The sequence below is a fragment of the Bos taurus genome, chromosome 23, assembly GCF_002263795.3.
Source record: "Bos taurus isolate L1 Dominette 01449 registration number 42190680 breed Hereford chromosome 23, ARS-UCD2.0, whole genome shotgun sequence".
NCBI classification, from domain to species: Eukaryota; Metazoa; Chordata; class Mammalia; order Artiodactyla; family Bovidae; genus Bos; species Bos taurus.
The window spans coordinates 41,291,407-41,307,543 of NC_037350.1; the positions used below are offsets into that span (position 1 = coordinate 41,291,407).

The 16,137-nt window shown below is 44.3% G+C and overlaps 1 long non-coding RNA gene across 1 annotated transcript in view; it reads left to right on the plus strand.

Annotated features, from left to right (window-relative positions):
- The window catches only part of LOC132343647 (uncharacterized), a 241,506-nt gene extending 227,485 nt beyond the window's left edge, over window positions 1–14,021 (plus strand). The window contains exon 4 of the long non-coding RNA XR_009492579.1: window positions 13,708–14,021. This is a non-coding gene — a long non-coding RNA (uncharacterized lncRNA). The remainder of the gene's footprint in view (window positions 1–13,707) is intronic.
- The last annotated feature ends 2,116 nt before the right edge of the window (window positions 14,022–16,137 follow it).

The following is a 16,137-nucleotide window of genomic DNA, read 5'->3' on the forward strand; positions in this document are numbered from 1 at the left end:
CAGCCTGAAATGAGCTAATGTGTTCACAGAGGCTAATATGAGTGTCATAGGCCGGGAACAAGAGGAGGAGGAGCTTGCTTGTGTCTGGTGAGATTGGGGGAAACCTCACAGAGGAAGTGGCTTTTAACTTGAAGCAAAATCAGATAGGCTTCCATCTTGCTGAGCTGAAAGAAAGAACATTTCCATAGGGTGGAAAGAGTATATGCAAAGGCGGGAAGAGGGAAGATTTGTTGACCATCAGGTGTCCTGAATTGTCTTAAGCAGAGGAGGCCTGTGAGAAAAAGAAGCAAGAGACAAGGAAGTGGGAGCCAGGGCCCCGTCCAAGGGGGCTGGACCCTAATTCAAAGACAGTGGGACCATGGCTTCTGTGTCCAGTGCGGGGGTGTAGGGGCTGTGCTTCCAAAGGACACAGCCCAGACTGAAGGGGATGGTCAGAGACGGGTCATAGAATCCATCCTCTCACAACGCAGCAGATGCCTGGCCCACTGCCAAGGTCGTGGGAAAGGGAGCGACCAGAGATGGGGTGGGGGGCGCAGAGAGCTCCAGCAGAGAGGCGAACGAGAGCAGGGGCAGCGAGGGCTGTGGGAGATGGAAATCCACCTTCTCCATGAGGGGGTGGGATGGTGCTTATACAGGACACCACCCGTAAAACAAAAAAGAGAAAAAGAAAAGGTGGGATGATAAAGTCCTTCTGGTCATTTTACAAAAAAGTCCTGCAGGAGAGGAAAACCCTGTAGGAAAGGAGACTGGGGGTTGGGGGCTGGGGTTTGAGGTGGGCTGCAGGGCAGGAGGAGAGGAGGGGTTGGAGGTCGAGGGGAGGGGCGTGGGTGAGGGGGAGCAGGCGGGCCTCCGAGGAAAGCCTCCAGAGTCTGCCCCTTGGCCTGGGGGGACTGGTGACTAAAGCGGTCTCAATGAGGGGCAGTACGTGGTGAGGAACAAAGTCCGGGGGGATGTTAGGAGCTCAACTGCACTGAATCAGATCCTCTTGAATGTAGCACAGTCGGCGGCATCAGATGAGATAGTGAAAAGAGAATTCCATTCAGGTGGTTCACCTGCAGAGACTTGAAAGAGGGTGTGGGCAGAACTAAAGAGACTAACCCCCAGAGACCAGCAACAGCCGAAGCCACCCACCCCGGGCCTGAGCAGAGGGCAGTGAAGGTGGGACTGCGGCCCCAGAGAGGGCGGTCACACGGTCATCAATGTAGGGCCAGCACGGGGATGGACAGAGAAGAAACACCCCAACTTCTCCCCCACTGCGGGCTCCTGGGTAGTGCTCACTGACTGATCACAACAGAGAGTGGGGCGCGAGGCAGCCCAGGTGATGTGATTGTTCGGGACCACAGCCCTCCCAGGTGCCAAGCAAGGCAGGGAAGGGATTTGAGGGCAGAGCAAATGGAGATGAACTGACACACACAGCTTGCAAGCAGCTTTCCCCCGAATCCATCAGAACACGATGATGTCGCTGGTGTGTGATCCACACTGCTCTTCTCTCTGTGCGGGTGAGTGACGGGTGAGCTTTGGGGAGGCTGGGGGTTTGGGGGCCTCCGGACTCCGCACAGCTTTGTTACTACACCTCACCAGCTTCTTCTCCCCAAATGTCTGAAAACCAGCATCTTTGGAGTCCCATCTGAGTGCTGTGCACTATAAACCCACAAGCAGGTGAGCACGAACTTTTCGTGGTGGCAGACTTTGCCCTCGTATGCCCGTATTTTCCATAAACTAAAATCTTCTCTAGTATTTTTGTCATAAGTGTGAGAGGAAGTTTGGGAGATGTGGTTTGGCAGGTGAATTGTGGAAATTCCCAGATATTTGGTATTTGAAGATAAGAGTGAAATTATTGGATCACTCATAAAGCCTTTTGCCACACCTGGTGCCAGAAAATTTTAAATGTACAGTTTTGGGAGCAGAAGAAAGGAAATGCAGAGAAGGACTAGTGATAAATGTAAAGCCATATAGGATTAGGAAAGGTACTGGCAGATGAGATGACTTGTTGCAGACCTGGGAAAGGTGAATTTTTATTACCTTTTTATTTTTAGCTGCGCTTCCTTGCCATGCGTGGGTTTTCTCTGGTCATGGCGAGTGGGGGCTACTCTCTAGGTGCAGGGTGCAGGCTTCTCATTGAAGTGACTTCTCTTGCTGCAGAGCACGGGCTCTCGGGTGCTCGGGCTTCACTAGTTGCAGCCAAGTAGGCTCAGTGGTTGGGGTTCCCGGGCTCTAGCGCACAGGCTCAGTGGTTGTGGCGTGCAGGTTTAGTTGCTCCTTGGCATGTGGGATCTTCCCAGACCAGGGACCAAACCGGTGTCTCCTGCATTGATTGACAGGTGGATTTTTTACCACTGAGCCACCAACGAGGCCCAGTGTGAGTTATTTGCCTAATAACAGATGGTGTCACCACGCACTGCCCCAGGTGCCCAGCCCCAGGAGATCAGTGCCCTCGTGACAGCCTTGAGCCTCTGCAGGCCTGACACAACACCCACAGGCCTGCAGCCCTTCATCCTAAGTTGACAGAGTGCTAAGTGAAAGTCGCTCAGTCATGTCTGACTCTTTGTGACCCTATGGACTATACAGTCCATGGACTTCTCCAGGACTGGAGTAGGCTGCCTTTCCTTTCTCCAAGGGATCTTCCCAACCCAGGGATCAAACCCAGGTCTCCCACATTGCAGGCAGATTCTTTACCAGCTGAGCCACAATCCTAGTTTGACAGGGTGCTAAGATTCCATCCAATCAAAATTGCATCATCAATTTAAAAGCGGCTTGTTTTGAGGAGAAAAAGACATTACCGAATCATATGTTCACATCAATTTTCAGAAACATAAAATTAGAAAAAACCTTCCATCAGACTTCAAATCTTCCAGCTTCCAGGGTGCCAGCTAGAAGTTGTTTTCTTGATGACAGTAATTCTCATGAAAGTACCAATGAGTCTGAATTCCCTTAAGGAGACTTTTTCTCTTCCGAAGAGTATCCTGCTAACCTAAATGACTCGCTCATTTGTGCAACAGGGAAAAGGAGATAGTTTTGACCCAGAAAAAAATATCTTCAGACGTTTGGTACCTTATTTCCAAAGACCGCCCCTGGACTTTTCAGCTCGAGAACTCAAAAGAGCTTCTCTGAGTCACCGGTTGTTTTTCAAGAGTGTCAGCTAAGGAAATAGTAGAAATGAATAGGGATCGATCCCTATTTCCAACCCAAGATCAGCGAGGCCTCCAAAGTCAGCTCCTTACAGGAAGCACCTGCGGTTTTTGGCCAAGTGACCCTGATGACAGGAGGTATGAGTCCTCTTCAACATAAACTATCCCACCACCTGTAAACTAAGCCGAAGGCTCACACGTGACCAATGCTAAGGAGAGGGGTGTACAATGCAGGACAGGATTAGGAGACATGCCTTGTGAAGAAGGCCAGGGAAGTCTCTCTTTTTCTTTCCTCTCTTTTTAACTGAAGTATAGTTGATTTACAATGTCATGTTAATTTGTGCTATACAGCAAAGTGAGCAAGTTATACACGTATATACGAGGGAAGACCTGGGGGCTCCATCACTGTCTGTGGGGTGGGTGGGGGCTCTTGTTGGCTGTTTCCTCACTGAGTTTGGGAAAACCCTGCAATGGCTTCAGATAGTTTTCACATGAAAAAAGATTCTTTATGGGCTTCATGACTCAAGAACTGTATCTCCTTTCCAAGCTGATCAAGAACAAAAAGTGGCCCTTCGTTAAACTGCTACAGTGCATGGTGTTTTTTTGATTTTTTTTAAATTTTATTTTATTTTTAAACTTTACAATATTGTATTAGTTTTGCCAAATATCGTAATGAATCCGCCACAGGTATACCTGTGTTCCCCATCCTGAACCCTCCTCCCTCCCCATACCCTCCCTCTGGATCATCCCAGTGCACCAGCCCCAAGCATCCAGTGTCATGCATCGAACCTGGACTGGCAACTCGTTTCATACATGATATTACTCCACCTATTATTATTAAAACACCATGCTATTATTGAAACATGTATGATAGCATATGGGGTTTTAATAACAATAGGTGGAGTTGCTCTCCTCCCAGAGTCCCTGTACTCTGTTATGCATTTAACTTATCTTCACAAGAGTTCAGAAACACACTTTCAGATACCACTTCATGGTGGATTTGGGGAAACTGAGGCACGGGGTTGCTAAATAACTGCTGAACTATGTTTTGGCCACCCAGGAGGCAATTGATCCCTTTTCACCATCACAAAAGACTCTCCACTGACAGGGTCAGTCCAGGTTCAATGCATGATGCAGGATGCTTGGGGCTGGGGCACTGGGAACCCAGAGGGATGGGATGGGGAGGGAGGTGGGAGGGGGGTTCAGGATGGGGAACACCCGTGGCGGATTCATGTCAATGTATGGCAAAACCAATACAATATTGTAAAGTAATTAGCCTCCAATTAAAATAAATGAATTTTTTAAAATTTAAAAATTAAAAAAAATAAGGGAGGGAGGAGGGAGGAGGGTTCAGGATGGGGAACACATGTATACCTATGGCGGATTCATTTTGATATTTGGCAAAACTAATACAATTTTGTAAAGTTTAAAAATAAAATTTGTAGTTGGAAAAAAAATAAAATCTAAAATAAAAATAAATAAATAAATATTTTAAAAAGGTGAGTCTGTAGCTGAGAAAGAAAGAGGACGCAGGCCTCATTTTCCAGGTTTTGTGTTTCTCACCTTGTAAATCAGTGGTTCCCAAATCATAGTGGTGAAATCCACTGGGTTCCCCTTTCTGTCCTGCCTCAGACCCGCTGCATCCGAATCACCAGAGGGTGAGACAGGATGTCGTTAGCTGCATCCCTCCCCTTTTTCTGATGTTCAGTCACAGTTGGGTCCCCCTGGCTAGGGGTGTCCTGGGGGAGCTTCACTTGGACATCTCTAGGCACTCTGCTTCCTGGTACCAGGTGCTGTCTGGACACATTTGGTCTTTGGTTGGGCTTCCCTGGTGGTTCAGTGGTAAAGAATCTGCCCGCAATGCAGGAGACGTGGGTTTAATCCCTGGGTCAGGAAGAAACCCTGGAGAAGGAAATGGCAACCCACTCCAACGTTCTTGCCTGGGAAATACCATGGACAGGGGAGCCTGGTGGGCTACCATCCATAGGGTCACAAAAGAGTCAGACACAACTGAGCAACTAAACAACAATCACATCCAGGCCCAAGTTGTCCCCTGAAGGATGAATCTGGGCCTTGCTGTGAGTTTCCCTGCTCACAAAGATTAGCAGTCATTTCCTTGCACCAGCGCATGTTCCCTGCGTCCTAGCCTCCGATCAGCATAGAGAATGAAGCATGGAGTCAGACGGCTGTGTGAACTGGGGCAAGCCTTTGATTTCTCCCAGGGCTTGAGCCTCGGCTTTTTCATCTGTATAAAGGATGGGGTTGGGGGTGGGCGGTGGAATGGCAATGTAAAAGGAGAATTACTAAAGGAGTCAAATGGTATCTGATAAATACCTGACGTGGTTTTCAACAGCTGACAGTCCTCTTTCCCTCCATTTCTGTAATGTGGATTCTGGGAATCTCTGCTCCTTCTTTTTGTTAGAACAAAGATGTGGTAAATTATTCTGTGTCCATTCAAGTTTTTTACCTTTTTTTTACAATTTTTAGCTTTTTAAGTTAAAAGTTCAGTTTTTAATTTTTGCATTTTACAATTTAACTATCTGGGACTTCCCCAGAGATCCAATAGTTAAGACTCCACACTTCTAATGCAGGGGAATGGGTTCGATCTCTGGTCAGGGACTAAGATCCCACATGCCATGAGGCATGGCAAAAAAAAATTTTCTTTTAATTAAAAAAAATTTTTTTGACTATCTGACTCTCCCATGTTGGCTGAGAAGAATCTTTAACTGTAATTCCTGGTTAAATAAACAGCTTTCTACAGCTACTCACATGATTCTTACCCAACAGAGTTACCCAGGTGGAAAGTAGTTTGATTGTAAATCTACATTTTGGAGTATCAGTTTGGAGATTGAGACCACTGTCCACTGCTTTTGTTCATGAGGCTGTATCTGTGTCATTGCTTTATTATTTACTAATAATCATGAAGTTTCTGACTGTATCTAGGTCTGGGCTCTTTTGAGAGTCTTCCTGCAGGACTCCACAGACATCTCAGCTTTGCAGCCAGCTATCGCAAACACAACCTCCAAATTTGATGAGGTAACATCTCAACAGACAGAGATGTGATTTTATTTATATTGTATATGAGACAGAAGGCTTGTCTTCCCAGATACCAGATACAGAAATTCAGAGCTCGGGAGACTGTAGTGTGACCAGCCATCCCTGTGTGCTGGGATTGTAGTGTTCACTGGACCTGGGAGTTTCAGTTTTAAAACCAAGAATGTCCCAGGCAAAGGGGGACAGCTTGGCCTCCCTGGCAGGGAAGGGATGGGCACAGAGAGGTCCTTCCCATCCTCTCTCAACAACTTGAAGGAGGCGGAGTTCCCTTCGACTGGCCATCCACCCCCACCGATGGGTAAAGCAGCCCAGGTCAGACGTGCTCCTCGGCAGCCTTGGGTACACCTGCATACCTCATGCTAGACTCCAGCCTCTAGAGAAATCCTGGCTCTTTGAAATCTGAAACTTGTTGAGGGAATAGCAAACAGAGCAGCTGGGATTTCCCACTTCTGGAACCCTGCGAATTTGCTCAGAATTCTCTTTCCATCAGATATTACACTCAGGGCCAGTCTTGTGGCAGGCAGAGGGTGGGAAAGTCGATCGACTCTGCCACCTACTAGCAGTGTAGGCTGGACAAGTCCTCTCTGAATGTCTGTTTATCACCCACACTTTGGTGATGACGTCTTCAGAGAGCCATGGTGAGAGTCCTGCAGGTAACACTCGGGCACTAACAAAGGCGCTGAATTTATGCCCATTTCTCTCCCCATCTCTGTGCCCTTCATGAGACATGTACTTAGGGATGCTGTGATAACACCCTCCAAACATTCCCCCCTGAGTTTAAGATTCTAATGCTCACTGTTAGAATTGCAGAACATTGAGTTGGAAAAACAGTTTTCAATGTTCTGTTCTTTTCTCCAAAATGAGTATTATTAATGATCCATGAGGCTATGAGTTGTAAAAATCCAGATTCTCCAATCTAGCCATTTGATGGATAAAGAAACCAAGGCCCAGAGTGCTGCTACATAGATCTAGAAGCCAGCCCTCTAACTTTAAATCTCCTGATCCAGCGGCTCCTCCATCGCACTCTCTCTATTCCTTTTCTCAAGGATTTGGTCTCTGGCAATGGAAAGAGTTGGGAGAACAAGAATAAGAGCTTTGGGAAGTTATTACCAAGATATTAACATTGTGCTTAGTCATTCACTTGTGTCCGACTCTTTGTGACCCCATGGACTGTAGCCCGCCAGGCTCTTCCGATCATGGGATTCTCCAGGCAAGAATACAGTAGTGGGTTGCCATTCCCTTCTCCAGGGGATCTTCCTGATCTAGGGATGGAAGCTGTATCTCCTGCATTGGCAGGCAGATTCTTTACCACTAGTGCTACCTGGAAAGCCCATTACTGAATTTTGATTAAAGGGGGCAAGAGCTGGTTTTACTGGAAGGAAGTAGGAAGGCCAGTGGGGGAGAGACAAGAAGACAGGGTTTAGAAACACTATCTCAAAAGAACACAGTAAACTTTACCCAACTAGTCACCGTCAGGGTGACCCCAATCAAGAGATTATGCTGGACTGCTTGATGATAGTGACCCAAACTTGGCTACTTTTTTAAGGGGTCCAATTCTAGCTACTGTGACAATTACTAAGACATAGAGTTTCCTGATGTGGAATTGTGGAAACAGCAGCCCCATCATAAAAAGGGGGGCTGGCACCAGCTTTCCCAAGCTGTCAGATGAGTCTCTTTTGTATCTAGGGCACAGGAAATAGCAGGTTCACCCGTTTCATTATATCTGTGGTTCCCCAGTACTTTTGCTAGACCTTGGGGTGCTCTGTAATTCAGGCTTGTGTCTTAGGATGGCTCTCCCCTTGATAAATCGTGCTGGTGATGTGAAATCACTTTGTAAGTGGGAAGGAATGAAATGCGTAATCGAAAACCTGTACCCAATTTGCTCAGCCTAAGAATCTGACAGTGCAAAAGGTAGAAAGTGCTTCTGGCCAAGCACGGATTGTGAAATGAATTAGAAAACACAGGAGCTGTTTTACAGTCACCCCTTTGCAGCTCGCGAGTAACCCTGAGGGCTGCTGAGTAACCCCATCATTTTGCCCAAGAGGGAACTATAACTACAATTTCAAGTTACTTTTAACTGTAGATTTTTTTGTCCTAAACTATAGATAAGAATTGGGATTCAGACTTAATTCCCTGCTCCTTACAAACCTGTGAAGAAAAATGAGCCTGTTTATCAGGTCCTCAGAAAGTTGAAGATTTAGCTAGATTTAGTAATACCCCATGACAAAGACAAAGTCTGTCCCAGAATAACAGAAGCAGTGTAGAGAGTGTATTCTAAAAAGTGTGTTCAATTATGCATTAGATTAAAATGGAAAGTAAATTATAGGTGAAATTGCACATAACAAAGATTTCGGAGCTCTGTCCTGACCCACTTATTAAGAACCATATTTGGAAGGTCAGGATTTCATTAAGCTAAAAGAAGTTAACGATCTCTTGAAATTTGTCAAAATGGGTTTGACACTTAGTAAAATAATAATAATAGTAAAAGCTTGAAGTGAAGTGTTAGTTTAGTCGTGTCTGACTCTTTGAGACCCCGTGGACCGTAGCCTGCCAGGCTTCTCTGTCTATGGAGTTCTACAGGCAAGAATACTGGAGTGGGTAGCCATTCCCTTCTCCAGGGCAATCTTCCTGACTCTGGGATTGAAACTGGGTCTCCTGCATTGCAGGCAGATTCTTTACCACTGAGCCACCAGGGAAGCTGTAAATATTTATCTTGTGTCAAGGGAGAAGCCAATCACTTCCCATGTATTTTATAGCTGACACAAAAATCAGCATGCAACAAATGTTTGGTATTGTCATACTTATCACATTTAACCATTACAATCTTATGAGTTATGTACCCTTATTGTTCCCATTTTGTATATAAGCAAACTGAGATCCCAAGACGTAAGTAATTTGTCCAAGCTCCCATACCTGTTAGACATGAGTATTAGTTCATTTCCATCTAACAGGAAGGCCATGCTTTGACTGCTATGCTCTAATATCCCATTGCTGTCCACACTGCCCTTATTTAAGGTCTTTGTCCATGCAGCAAAATCAATTATGCAACTAAAAATAAGAATCACATAGATGACATATATGAATTCTTAGCATATATATGGGTAAGAGTGTGGACTTTGGACCCAGTCCTACTACTTACCAGCTATGTGGTCTTCCACAAGTTACTGACCTTTCTGTGTCTTGGGTTCCTTGTCTATAAAGTGAGGATAATAATACCTACCACACAGGTTTGTTGGAGAAAAAGATTAACACCAGATAATGCCTCTGTAAATGCTGTACATGCAAGCCCAGTTGTTCAGCTGTATCCAACCTCATGGACTGTTTAGCTCACCAGGTTCTTCTGTCCATGGAATTTTCCAGATAAGAATACTGGAGTGGTTTGTCATTTAAGAAACCATCCCAACCCAGGGATTGAACCTTTGTCTCTTGCGTCTCCTGTATTTCTTTACCATTGCGCTATCTTGGAAGCCCTTTTGTAAATGTTGCCTATTATTATTACGAAATGAACCTACTATCTTAAATGTAAGTAGCCTCTCAATGACCGTACTTGCCCACACAATTCCTTTTACACAATTTTAACTCAGTATTTTGTAAAAAGTGTAATAAAGTCTTGAGATGTTTTTCCATCTTAGGGAGACACCATCAGCCTAACAGCTGTAAAATCTAGGAGACTGAGCTTGCCCCAGCCATGTGAGTAATGGTTCCAGAGTGCCTTAAAACAGGGGTCTCCATCTCCAGGTCCCCATCCTGTCAGATCAGGGGCAGCAATAGATTAGAAATAAAGTGCACAATAAGTATAATGTGAATCATCTCGAAATCATGGCCCACCTGGTCTGCGGAAAAATTGTCTTCAACGAAAGCGGTCCCTGATGCCAAAAGTGTTGGGGACTGCTGCACAAGGAATGGAGGGTCGATTGTACCAAGTACTTTTTCCCTTTGGTATTTGCAGACAGATGATTGTGTGGAGATGACTATAACGATCAGAGTTGTCCTCACATGGAGCCCGTGTGAACCTGTCAATTCAGGCATGGTCACATGCCTACTGTTTCCAGGTCAATCAGCTTCCTGCCTTCATTGGTGAAACCCGAGGCTCACTAGGCAGGCTTTCCTGCCAGGAAGTATGAACTAAACATCTGTCATTCCACCATTATAGCTTCATCTCTAGCTCTCAAAAGCCTCTCTTCTGAAGAATCCACGAATAGAATTTAAATATGCCTGGAAGGTTCCAAGCTCTAGTGGAACCTGCTCAGAGTGCCATATCAGTTGACACCTTCTGCAAGTGTCCAGGTGAAAAGTAAAACACTTCTAAGAACTGGACCCGGGAAGGTGAGGGAGCAGGCAGTGAAGCCACCCAAGAGCCTCTGTTCTGGTGTGGGTCCCCAGGCCCCTTGAGGCATGAACTGTATGTCTTGCCTATAGAGAGACAACCAATAATTGAATTAGCTGTTTGTGCCTTTGTCTGCAAGATTATATGGAAAAGCTTCTGAGATCAGTAAATTCCCAGTCTTTAAGTATTTGTCTTCATTGAGGATCCCAGGAATTGTCTAAGGCTTTCCAGAACAAATGAAGGGCTTGATTATTAACATTCAAAAGACTAAGATCATGGCATCCAGTCCCATGACTTCATGGCAAATAGATGGGGAAAAAATGGAAACAGTGACAGACTTTATTTTCTTGGGCTCCCAAATCATTGCAGATGGTTACTGTAGCTGTGAAATTAAAAGACACTTGCTCCTTGGAAGAAAAGCTATGACCGACCAATCTAGACAGCATATTAAAAAGCAGAGACATTACTTTGCCAACAAAGATCCAGCTAGTCAGAGCTATGGTTTTTCCAGTAGTCATGTATGGATGTGAGAGCTGAACCATTAAGAAAGCTGAGTGCTGGAGAATTGATGCTTTTGAATTGTGGTGTTGGAGAAGACTCTTGAGAGTCCCTTGGACTGCAAGGAGATCCAACCAGTCCATCCTAAAGGAAATCAGTCCTGAATATTCACTGGAAGGACTGATGCTGAAGCTGAAACTCCATTACTTTGGCCACCTGATACAAAGAACTGACTCATTGGAAAAGACCCTGATGCTGGGAAAGATTGAAGGCGGGAGGAGAAGGGGATGACAGAGGATGAGATGGTTGGATGGCATCACCAACTCAATAGATGTGAGTTTGAGCAAGCTTTGGGAGTTGGTGATGGACAGGGAAGCCTGGCATGCTGCAGTCCATGGAGTCGCAAAGAGTCATACAGGACTGAGCAACTGAACTGAAACTGATTATTAAATTCTTTATCATTAAACAATTAGTGATTCACATCAGTTCAGTTCAGTTCAGTCGCTCAGTCATGTCCGACTCTTTGCGACCCCATGAATTGCAGCACGCCAGGCCTCCCTGTCCATCACCAACTCTGGGAGTTCACCCAGACTCACGTCCATCCATTCGGTGATGCCATCCAGCCATCTCATCCTCTGTCATCCCCTTCTCCTCCTGCCCCCAATCCCTCCCAGCATCAGAGTCTTTTCCAATGAGTCAACTCTTCACATGAGGTGGCCAAAGTACTGGAGTTTCAGCTTTAGCATCATTCCTTTCAAAGAAATTCCACACACATAAGTCTAATTAAAAATGAACTACTCTGTTTAATGATTGTTGCAAAGAAGATAAAACTGCTCTAGTTGTTCTAAACATTTAACGTCCATCTAGGGGGAAATGCAACTTTTACCAGGGATTGGACCATCAGGATCTTTCTCAGTGAATGCAGGTCCCTCTCAGGCAGATTAAGGACATTGCCTTCAGATGCTCTTCAACTATCTTTAAAATGAAATAAGAGAGGAAATGAAGTTAGTACCCAGGACCACAGAGGACATGTTCTCTCCATTTCTTTGTTATTCAAATGAAAAAATTTCTTTATTCAACAAAGAAGCATTTAAGATTCATATCTAAATGTTAATTTTGGAAATCAGAATTGTTTTATCCTCTCCTGTATTGTATTTGCTTACACCTCCCCCAAAAGTATGTTTACTCATTTTTAAATCCAAAGTGTCATATTTCGCTTTCACAAAAAAACTTAGTCTTTTGGGCTTTGGGGGTTTTGTTTTGTTTTAAATTGAAGAAAAAACTGATTACAGAATTGTTATGCTGATACCTTCAAACAGCCTTGCTCCGCGTCCTGCCCTGGAAAGCCACATTTCCATTTTTCAGGTCTGTCCTGCCTGTTCAGGTCTCTGGTTGTGAAGAGATGATGATCGTGATAATGCATAAAGGTGGGGGCAGAGAGGACCTCTTTCAGACGTACTTCTTTCCTCTCCTGTCCTAATATAGAATCCAGGAATTATTAGCTAAGACCAAGGACTCAGCTTTTGCCAAATTCCTGAGTTCTAGGCCCTCTTCTCCCCACTGGGGACCCCAGCAGAGGGAGGACGTGAGCATGTGCTGACTCCAAGGCCCCTAAATGCACCTGGAGGTCCCCTCTCCTGCTAGAGAAGCAGCACTCCTGGTGAGACGAGAGCCAGAGATTGGCCTCAAATCTCATCTAAGCCTTTAGTTTTTTTTACGGGACTTGGGAATGTTATCATTTCTTGAACCTGTTTCCCCACTTAACAAAAGCATGGTTTAAAATAGATTTGTAATGAGTATTGAGAGAGACCACATTTCAAAGCAAACGGTGGAAGATATTTAGCCAATGTTAATTTCCTTTCTCTGATCTAACTATTGATTATGAGTTTCTAACTCCCTCTATAAACCATCCTCCTCTTTAGAATTTTAATCTGGTCTTGTCTTCGGCAGCTGTCCCCAAAGAAGTTATGCTTTGTGAAGTCTCAGGACAGAACGCTAATTTAAAAATCTTTATAGCTGCTAGCAAGTCTGACTTAAGGCATACCTAGAAAACAATAAATATTTGAATAATGGCCCTCCACGAAGATAGGTATTTGCCTTAATCCCAAAAACCTGTGAATGAGACCTGATGGGGGGAAAAAGATGCAATGAAGTTAAGGATCTTGAGATGAGATCTTCCCCTATTATCCAGATAAGTGTTCTTATAAAAGTGAGACTTAGGGGGAGAACATGGACGAAAGAGGAGGAGGCGATGTGACCACAGAGGCAGAGGGTGGAGGCACAAATCAAGGGATGCTGACAGTCACCAGAAACTGGAAGAGGCAGAGAATGGATTCTCTAGAGTTCCCAGAGGCAGCGGAGCCCTGCTGCGTTTAGAACTTCTAGCCTTCAAAGTAGAAGAGAATAAAGTTCTGTTATTTTAAGTCACCAGATTTGTGGTGCCTTGTTACAGTAGCCACAGGAACCTGATACAAGGCGCTGCTATTATTAATAAATACAGATTTCCTTCCTCTCAGTTTTGTTGTAAACCTAAAATTGCTCTAAAAAGTAAAGCCTGAAATTATATATATATGTATATATGTATTGTGCGTACACATATTTTATTTTATTTTAAACCATTGCCTTTTTTACTTTGATACAGAGAAGTTAGAAACGTCCCTTCTCTTGACATTTTTCTAACAGAAACCTTTATTAAAACAGGGGCAATCAAGAGTAGAAGGAAGAGTTTCTCAGGACATTGAAGTCATTCTGCTTGTCATCACCAAAAATGTGCCGTGAGTACTGTGGAAAAATAAGAGGAACCGCTTTTTTAAAAAGCATTTGCCTTTATACTTGTGCGTGTCAACACTGGTACTGGGGAGCCAAGACCACCAACACACTTGGCATTGTTCCCACTGGGAGACTCTCAGTCCTTACCTGCAACCACCCCAATCCAGTAACCAAAGATCACAAAGACGCTTGGTGACTATCACTTTTCCTGAAGCACTCGCAGTGCTGATGATCTTCAACACTTTATTGACAAAAGGGAAATGTTGGCTCAGTTCTCTGCTCCTTAAAAAGTCCGTGTATCACCATTTGGCATCTCCAGGTTTGACTCACGCAGGGTATGGTGTTCTTTTCATGAGTACACAATGAGCCAAGGTCCTCTCAGGGGTATAGGTGTGTGTTCAGGAAGAGAAGTTTACAAGATTTCTCTTCTTAACTCTAATCATTGAAAATTAGATTTCTCATAAAAAAAAACCATTTCCCTTTTTCCTAGGGGTGTAGTACAACTGGAAGATCATAGCGCATCATGAACAAAATATCAAATTGAATGTAAAAGTGGATTAAAGGTGATTTAGACCTTTGAGGAGCAGCAGGGAAGCTATGGTACCTGCGGTATTATTAAGACTGGAGTTTGGGTGATTATGTTTATGTCTCAGTTCAAGTGAGGTTAATGGGCTTTCAGATTATCACTGGGGGAGGGCAGACAGAACCAGCATCTTTCATGAGATGAGCCTGAGTTCCTTGCATTGTTCTGCAAACCCTTTAGTAAGTATGTGACCTTTTACTTAAACCAGTACTCCCTTTTCCTCCACATTTATTTCACTTGTTGGTACATTCTATTACTCTCTTCCACAAGAGTAAAGAAAGCATTGAATAGAATCGAATTTTGACTCATTTGGACTTTGTCCAGGAAGATATTATATAGGCATTTCCTGCTTTAAATACAAGCCTTATGGGATTTGCTGATTTTTTGCACATGAAGTATTAGAAAGAGAGGTGCCTCCGAGATTTGGGGACAAAGAAACTGGAAAGTGAACTTACCATTTACTAAGATGGGAAGATGCAAAACAGGCTTGAAGAGGAAGGTGTCAAGGGTTGGCTTCTGAACATGTTAGGTTGGGGATGTCTATTATATACTCAAGAGGAGCTACTGATTACACTATGGCATAGACTAGACCAGGCCAGAAATGAGAGCTGGCATCATAGGTGAGAGCTCCTCGGTGAAGGACTTAGGGATGCTGGGCTAGGGGTAATGGGTTACTTTATCCTAGAACCCTTCAGTTTTTAACCCAAATGTACTTGTGAACATCCAAGAGAAGGATTTAAAGTTTACCGAACTTATTTAGGTTATTTATTAAATTTACCACACATTTTAGGGAGCTTCCAAGTCACACTATTATTCTGTAGAATGCCCTTTGCAGAATACTTTTGAAGACCGCAAATGTTAGTTTTATCATAGAACTATCTCTACCTTGCAGCAAGATGGCATGCAAAAGCAGTAAGAGTTTGGAATGGATATCCTTTAATGCAAGATGGTTTCAACAACTTGTGCACTATACTTGTGACAACTCAAGTGCACTACATTTATTGTGCACTTAATTTCTATTATTATTACATCAGCTCCACCTCAGATCATCAGGCATTAGATCCTGGAGGCTGGGGACCCCTACTATAATCAGTACCTGATTCCTTTTGTGCTTCTTTGCATTCTCCCTTGCGAATTACTAGAACCCCATTCTTACTTGGAAAGCAGATTCTTTGGGGCTTGTTTATATGAATTGAACCCTAGATCTTGATCAGCTTACCCCTTGGGTGAACGAATAAAGTTAGGCTTCTAAACCGGCAGGGCAAAGGACTCAACCTCACAGAGTCCAGGCTGATTTAGTTCAGCTTGCCTTTATCCCTTGCTTTTCCCCAACTCTGTGGGTCCTATATATTCAGACCGCCACCTCTCATACTCCTCTTGATCGGTGTTAGCCTAGAACCTCTTGTGCTACGCCCACCGCAGTTCTCTTCCCTGATGACCCTGTGTTCTCCTAGAACGTAAACCTCATACAGACCAATAACCGAATCTACATCTCCTGCTTCCAGCTTTCTCCGGAATCCTACAACAGCATTTTTGCATTGCCAGGCGAGTTTTTTTACCACTACCACCACCAGGAAGCGCCTAGGATGGTATTTCTAACTGCCATTAGCATCTCTATTGTGGTATCCTAGAAGCATCTCCAACTCAGTGTTTCTCCAACTGAGATCAACCTTCCCCTCATCTAAAACCTGGTAGAGTTTAGATAAAAGGGAGTTTCTAGTGGCACTTTTTATGATTTGAGTGTTTTCCTTTAATTTGCTTGTTTGCTTCCTGAGAGC